This window comes from Oncorhynchus clarkii, chromosome 18, assembly GCF_045791955.1.
Source record: "Oncorhynchus clarkii lewisi isolate Uvic-CL-2024 chromosome 18, UVic_Ocla_1.0, whole genome shotgun sequence".
In the NCBI taxonomy this organism is placed as follows: domain Eukaryota; kingdom Metazoa; phylum Chordata; class Actinopteri; order Salmoniformes; family Salmonidae; genus Oncorhynchus; species Oncorhynchus clarkii.
The window spans coordinates 12076790-12083927 of NC_092164.1; the positions used below are offsets into that span (position 1 = coordinate 12076790).

The 7138-nt window shown below is 47.7% G+C and overlaps 1 protein-coding gene across 1 annotated transcript in view; it reads right to left on the reverse strand.

The window, feature by feature from the left end:
- LOC139373956 (BCL-6 corepressor-like) overlaps nucleotides 1-7138 on the reverse strand; it is a 101128-nt gene that overhangs the window by 55847 nt on the left and 38143 nt on the right. The window lies entirely within an intron of this gene.

Here is a 7138-nt window from a genome sequence, read left to right on the forward strand (position 1 = left end):
GGGAATGTTTTACTATGGTCCCCTGGACATTTAGCCTGTTCTGGGAATGTTTTACTATGGTCCTCTGAACATTTAGCATGTTCTGGGAATGTTTTACTATGGTCCCCTGAACATTTAGCCTGTTCTGGGAATGTTTTACTATGGTCCTCTGAACATTTAGCCTGTTCTGGGAATGTTTTACTATGGTCCCCTGGACATTTAGCCTGTTCTGGGAATGTTTTACTATGGTCCCCTGAACATTTAACCTGTTCTGGGAATGTTTTACTATGGTCCTCTGGACATTTAGCCTGTTCTGGGAATGTTTTACTATGGTCCCCTGGACATTTAGCCTGTTCTGGGAATATTTTACTATGGTCCCCTGGACATTTAGCCTGTTCTGGTAATGTTTTACTATGGTCCCCTGGACATTTTCCTGGGAGGTTTTATTTACAATCTGAAACAGAATATATTGGATATTTGGAGGTCTTTTTTATAACTTCCTTAAAACATTCACTGAGTGTTTCAGCAATAACTCTGCTAGCTTAGGATAACTTTTTGAACAAATAGGACACGTGGTTAATGTATTTGCTTAGGCATTAACCATGCAAACGCATTTATTTTTTTAATTGTTGCACAGCATCAGTGAGATTCAAACCTATAATCTTCTGTCCTCTAACCATGGAATTAGTTCACTGCGCCACCAGGAGGCAGCTAGCATGCCATGTTTTTTACTCATACAAGCTGTTAATTTTAGTCTATTCAAACATACTCCATTTTAAAGGAAACAAGCACTCATTAAGACCAGGTGTGACCAAATATTGGCCAACACACCTGAACACAATTAACAAAGTAGAGGATAGAGTTTTGTTGACACTGAGAACCAAAAGTATACATTTTTAAATAACATTCTTTGAACGTTACTAATGTCTTCGTGTGGTTATATGGAATGTTTTCATAATGTTTTGAGAACATGACGTTAAGTAGAACAATGAGGAAAATCCCACAGAAGAATGTTGTTTCTTAACGTTCTCTGAACTATTCCCAATATCAAACCAGTTGGAGAAAGTTCCTTGAACATAACCAAAAAATGTATTACATTTAACCAGATTTACATTTTTAGGAAACAGTCTGTTAAAGTAATGAAATACCAATAAAATACATTATTTTGTCAAGTTCCTTAAATGTGCTGAGAATGTTCCAAAGCCAAGCAACTATTCTATAACATTCCCAGAAAGTTGTTGGAAGGTTGTATGCAAAATAACCATGGGACAACCACGCTCTCACCAAGCTCTAAGAAACATATGGTTCTCAGAACGTTATGTGCTAGCTGGGACAGGAGGTGGAGGAGGACTGTTTTCCTTCTCAGCATATGACCCCTCTGCTGTCATATGACCTCTGAGAAATGCAGTGTTTAGTAATTTGTAACCACTTTCTCTTCCAAAGAGAGGTCAGAGCTGGAGGGTGTGTGTGCGTGTGTGTGAGTGAGAAGCGGAGGTTGTTCGGTGTACTATACTCGAGTGATGAGTAGCCCAACCTTGCGTGATAACTAAATAATTGTGTTAGCTCCCAGACTTAGGCTTTAGCTCAGTGGGCTAATACTACAGTGCATTGCAAAAGTATTCATCCCCCTTGGCATTTTTCCTATTTTGTTGCATTACAACCTGTAATTTAAATAGATATTTATTTGGATTTCATGTAATGGACATACACAAAATAGTCCAAATTGGTGAAGTGAAAAAATTACTTTATTACTACAAATTGTTTCTACAAAATAAAAAACAGAAAAGTGGTGTGTGCATATGTATTCACCCTCTTTGCTATGAAGCCCCTAAATAAGATCTGGTGCAACCAATTACCTTCAGAAGTCACATAATTAGTTAAATAAAGTCCACCTGTGTGCAATCTAAGTGTCACATGATCTCAGTATATAAACACCTGTTCTGAAAGGCCCCAGAGTCTGCGGCCCCAGAGTCTGCAACACCACCAAGCAAGGGGCACCACCAATTAAGCGGCACCATGAAGACCAAGGATTTCTCCAAACAGGTCAGGGACAAAGCTGTGGGGAAGTACAAAACAGGGTTGGGTTATAAAAAAAATATCCGAAACTTTGAACATCCCACGGAGCACCATTAAATCCATTATTAAAAAATGGAAAGAATATGTCACCATAACAAACCTGCCAAGAGAGGGCCGCCCACCAAAACTCAGACCAGGCAAGGAGGGCATTAATCAGAGAGGCAACAAAGAGACCAAAGATAACCCTGAAGGAGCTGCAGAGCTACAGAGTATCTGTTCCATAGGACCACTTTAAGCCGTACACTCCACAGAGCTGGGCTTTATGGAAGAGTGGCCAGAAAAAAGCCATTCCTTAAAGTAAAAAATTATCAAACACGTTTGGTGTTCGCCAAAACGCATGTGGGAGACTCCCCAAACATATGGAATAAGGTACTCTGGTCAGATGAGACTAAAATTGAGCTTTTTGGCCATCAAGTAAAACACTATGAATGGTGCCTCTCATCACCCTGAGAATACCATCCCCACAGTGAAGCATGGCAGTGGCATGCTTCCAGCAGGACAATGACCCTAAGCATACTGCTAAAGCAACACTTGAGTGGTATAAGGGGAAACATTTAAATGTCCTGGAAGGGTCTAGTCAAAGCCCAGACCTGAATCCAATTGAGAATCTGTGGTATGACTTAAAGACTGCTCTTCACCAGCAGAACCCATCCAACTTGAAGGAGCTGAAGCAGTATTGCCTTGAAGAATGAGCAAAAATCCCAGTGGCTAGATGTGCCAAGCTTATAGAGACATACTCCAAGAGACTGCAGCTCTATTTCCTGCAAAGGTGGCACTATAAAGTATTGACTTGGGGGGGGGGGGGGGTGAATAGTTATGTACATTCAAGTTCTGTTTTTTTGTCTTATTTCTTGTTTGTTTCACAATAAATATTTTGCATCTTCAAAGTGGTAGGCATGTTGTGTAAATCAAATGATATAAACTCCGCAAAAATCTATTTTAATTCCAGGTTGTAGGAAATATGAAAAATATTACCAAGGGGGTGAATACTTCTCAAGCCACTGTACATGTAGGTGTGCAGGGGACCCAGGTGTACCCTCATTGGCCTTCCAATAAATCATATCACAATCATGCTGAAGAAAACTTTTTCAGCAAACAAAAGGAACCTTTTCAAATTATTAGCTTTAGGCAGGAGTTAAAGTGAAGCGACCATCTTTTGCAACTACTTTCAAGTTGCTGTAGCCAATCTTTGTTCCATTCTGCAGCAGTTGAATCAGTCCAAGGCTCTGCTTTTATTCGCTCAAACGAATGTAAATGCAAGCACACAACACACACAGTCGGAGCAAGCGAAGAGGAGAGAGCGGGTGTTGGTGCTGTGTATTCAGTGCTGGCACTCGCATTATCACAACTCCCTCTCCAGCCCTCTTTCCATTTCCCCCTCGATCTGCCGCGTTTCTGATTGTTTTTGAGCACAGAGGAAGCCGAGCCAGCGTTATCTTGAAGACAGAAAGAGATGCCTGCGCTAACTTTCTTATAAACGCTGTTGTTTCAGAGGTGCCTGTAAATCGCTGCTGCTGTACAGTCATTCATATCAGTAAGGTTGTCCAACGCAGCTCTCAAAAAAAGAACTTTACTGACCCTGTCCTATTCACATAGAACACCCTGTTGGTAGACGATCAGTAGATTAAGATAAAATAGCCTTGGTTAGAACACAGCCTGTGAAGACAGAGGTAAGGAGAGATGATGGGGGGGGGGGGGGGGGCAGTGAAAGAAAGGGGGGCAAAGAGGGAGCTAAAGAGATGGATGCGGGAGCGGGAGAGAAAGACAGAATGAGTTAGTGAGTGAGAGATCACGAGTGTGTGAGAGAGAACCCTTACTCGCATATCATTACCCCTACTGCTACCACCACCACTACTACTATTACTACTGTTAGTCTCACCATGGTTGTTATATGTGTACTTGTAAGTTATATGTGTACAATGTAAGTCATTTAAATTGCCATGACAATAAAGTCCACTAAATTGAATTGAGTAAATTAAAGAGAGGGATGTAGAGGGGAAGACTGGTCCTGAATGCATTAAGGGGCTCGTGATAACTGACAGAGGTCAGAAGGTCATTGGGATTAAGTTAATGTTCCATTGATAATAACATTATTACAAGGTTATAATAGCGAATAAGCACAGAGCCTTGCGTGGCCTATTGATGGGGCTGACTGGTGCAGGGTAGGATGAGTAATCACTAAAGCCTTAAGCCTTTCCTTAATTAAAAATACCTGTCGAATTAATTCAAATCAATCCAAATGACTACTGCCACCAACACGTTTAATTAAGGTAGGCTTTTAATCACATACTGCCCCTGTTGAATCTGCGTTGGCCTAGTCTTTGGAGGCTTCAACAGAACAGACACAGATCCTAAAGTTTCCTTCGTTTTCTCGCACCTCTTCCCTCCAATCCTCTCCCATCCCATTCTCTCCTCTCCTGTCCACTCCTCTAGACCTCTCCCATCCCGTCCTCGCCTCTCCTATCCACTCCTCTAGACCTCTCCCATCCCGTCCTCTCCTCTCCTGTCCACTCCTCTAGACCTCTCCCATCCAGTCCTTTCCTCTCCTGTCCACTCCTCTAAACCTCTCCCATCCCGTCCTCTCCTCTCCTGTCCACTCCTCTAGACCTCTCCCATCCTGTCCTCTCCTCTCCTGTCCACTCCTCTAGACCTCTCCCATCCCGTCCTCTCCTCTCCTGTCCACTCCTTTAGAACTCTCTCATCACGCCCTCTCCTCTCCTGTCCACTCCTCTAGACCTCTCCCATCCAATTATCTCCTCTCCTGTCCCCTCCTCTAGACCTCTCCCATCCCGTCCTCTCCTCTCCTGTCCACTCCTCTAGACCTCTCCCAATCCAGTCCTTTCCTCTCCTGTCCACTCCTCTAGACCTCTCCCATCCGTCCTCTCCTCTCCTGTCCACTCCTCTAGACCTCTCCCATCCCGTACTCTCCTCTCCTGTCCACTCCTCTAGACCTCTCCCATCCCATTCTCTCCTCTCCTGTCCACTCCTCTAGACCTCTTCCATCCAGTCCTCTCCTGTCCACCCCTCTAGACCTCTCCCATCCAGTCCTCTCCTCTCCTGTCCACTCCTCTGGACCTCTCCCATCCAGTCCTCTCCTGTCCACTCCTCTGGACCTCTCCCATCCAGTCCTCTCCTCTCCTGTCCACTCCTCTAGACCTCTCCCATCCATCCTCTCCTCTCCTGTCCACTCCTCTAGACCTCTCCCAGTCCTCTCCTCTCCTGTCCACTCCTCTAGACCTCTCTCCTGTCCACTCCTCTAGACCACTCCCATCGCGTCCTCTCCTCTCCTGTCCACTCCTCTAGACCTCTCCCATCCCATCCTCTCCTCTTCTGTCCACTCCTCAAGACCTCTCCCATCCTGTCCACTCCTCTAGACCTCTCCCAACCAGTCCTCTCCTGTCCACTCCTTTAGACAGCTCCCATCCAGTCCTCTCCTCTCCTGTCCACTCCTCTAGACCTCTCCTGTCCACTCCTCTAGACCTCTCCCATCCCGTCCTCTCCTCTCCTGTCCACTCCTCTAGACCTCTCCCATCCTGTCCTCTCCTATCCTGTCCACTCCTCAAGACCTCTCCCATCCCGTCCTCTCCTGTCCACTCCTCAAGACCTCTCCCATCCCGTCCTCTCCTCTCCTGTCCACTCCTCTAGACCTCTCCCATCCAGTCCTCTCCTCTCCTGTCCACTCCTCTAGACCTCTCCCATCCCGTCCTCTCCTCTCCTGTACACTCCTCTAGACCTCTCCCATCCCGTCCTCTCCTCTCCTGTCCATTCCTCTAGAGGTCTCCCATCCAGTCCTCTCCTCTCCTGTCCACTCCTCTAGACCTCTCCCATCCCATCCTCTCCTCTCCTGTCCACTCCTCAAGACCTCTCCCATCCTGTCCACTCCTCTAGACCTCTCCCAACCAGTCCTCTCCTGTCCACTCCTTTAGACCTCTCCCATCCAGTCCTCTCCTCTCCTGTCCACTCCTCTAGACCTCTCCTGTCCACTCGTCTAGACCTCTCCCATCCCGTCCTCTCCTCTCCTGTCCACTCCTCTAGACCTCTCCCATCCCGTCCTCTCCTCTCCTGTCCACTCCTCTAGACCTCTCCCATCCCGTCCTCTCCTCTCCTGTCCACTCCTCTAGACCTCTCCCATCCAGTCCTCTCCTCTCCTGTCCACTCCTCTAGACCTCTCCCATCCCGTCCTCTCCTCTCCTGTCCACTCCTCTAGACCTCTCCCATCCCGTCGTCTCCTCTCCTGTCCATTCCTCTAAAGGTCTCCCATCCAGTCCTCTCCTCTCCTGTCCACTCCCATAGACCTCTCCCATCCAGTCCTCTCCTCTCCTGTCCACTCCTCTAGATCCAGTCCTCTCCTCTCCTGTCCACTCCCTAGTCCTCTCCTCTCCTGTCCACTCCTCTAGACCTCTCCCATCCCGTCCTCTCCTCTCCTGTCCACTCCTCTAGACCTCTCCCATCCCGTCCTCTCCTCTCCTGTCCACTCCTCTAGACCTCTCCCATCCCGTCCTCTCCTCTCCTGTCCACTCCTCTAGACCTCTCCCATCCCGTCCAACCTCCTCTCCTGTCCACTCCTCTAGACCTCTCCCATCCAGTCCTCTCCTCTCCTGTCCACTCCTCTAGACCTCTCCCATCCCGTCCTCTCCTCTCCTGTCCACTCCTCTAGACCTCTCCCATCCCGTCCTCTCCTCTCCTGTCCACTCCTCTAGACCTCTCCCATCCCGTCCTCTCCTCTCCTGTCCACTCCTCTAGATCCCGTCGTCTCCTCTCCTGTCTCCCATCCAGTCCTCTCCTCTCCTGTCCACTCCTCTAGACCTCTCCCATCCCGTCCTCTCCTCTCCTGTCCACTCCTCTAGACCTCTCCCATCCCGTCCTCTCCTCTCCTGTCCACTCCTCTAGACCTCTCCCATCCCGTCCTCTCCTCTCCTGTCCACTCCTCTAGACCTCTCATCCCGTCCTCTCCTCTCCTGTCCACTCCTCTAGTCCTCTCCTCTCCTGTCCACTCCTCTAGACCTCTCCCATCCCGTCCTCTCCTCTCCTGTCCACTCCTCTAGACCTCTCCCATCCCGTCCTCTCCTCTCCTGTCCACTCC